This window comes from Nanorana parkeri, unplaced genomic scaffold (assembly GCF_000935625.1).
Source record: "Nanorana parkeri isolate BGI_ZX_2015 unplaced genomic scaffold, ASM93562v1 scaffold4191, whole genome shotgun sequence".
NCBI classification, from domain to species: domain Eukaryota; kingdom Metazoa; phylum Chordata; class Amphibia; order Anura; family Dicroglossidae; genus Nanorana; species Nanorana parkeri.
The window spans coordinates 4,718-5,561 of NW_017310458.1; the positions used below are offsets into that span (position 1 = coordinate 4,718).

The window sequence follows — 844 nt, forward strand, 5'->3', positions numbered from 1 at the left end:
CTGTCCTCCAATCACCATCCCCCCATCCCTGTCCTCCAATCACCATCCCCCCATCCCTGTCCTCCAATCACCATCCCCCAATCCCTGTCCTCCAATCACCATCCCCCCATCCCTATCCTCCAATCACCATCCCCCCATCGCTGTCCTCCCTTATTGGCTGTCCGGTGTCTCCGGGGTTACCTGTCATAGGGAAGGGGGCCGGACAAGAGGCGGGAGACGACGGCGCCGACATGCTGAGTGGCCAGGATGTAGACGGCCTGAATGGCGGCTTTCTTCACGTGTTCCTCCGAGGATTCTTCCAGCTGCTCGCGGACGCGATCGATGATCTCCGGGACCTGAGAGGACAGAAAATGAGGAGGAGCGAGGAGGAGGAGCGAGGAGGAGGAGCGAGGAGGAGGAGCGAGGAGCGAGGAAGAGAGGAGGAGAGCGAGGCAGAGTGAGGAGTAGGAGCAAGCAGGAGGAGGAGGGGCGAGGAGGAGGAGCGAGAGAGGAGGAGGGAGGAGCAAGGAGGAGAGGAGGAGGAGCGAGGAGGAGAGAGGAGGAGCAGGAGCTAGGAGGAGCGAGGAGGAGCAGGTGAGCCAGGCTGCGCAGAATCTGGCAGCCTTGGCTGCCTCATCAAGGAATGTAGAAGGTGAGGAGAAGGCGGGGAGGAGGAGGAGGGGGGAGGAGGAGGAGTGAGGAGGAGGAGCGAGGAGGAGGAGTGAGGAGCGAGGAAGAGAGGAGGAGAGCGAGGCGGAGTGAGGAGTAGGAGCAAGCAGGAGGAGGAGGTGCGAGGAGGAGGAGCGAGAGAGGAGGAGGGAGGAGCAAGGAGGAGGGGAGGAGGAGCGAGGAGGGGGGGGGAGGA

The 844-nt window shown here is 63.0% G+C and overlaps 1 protein-coding gene across 1 annotated transcript in view; it reads right to left on the minus strand.

The window, feature by feature from the left end:
• Positions 1-844, minus strand: part of LOC108803775 (maestro heat-like repeat-containing protein family member 1) — a 7,355-nt gene that overhangs the window by 4,614 nt on the left and 1,897 nt on the right. The gene's annotated exons all lie outside the window — the stretch shown is intronic.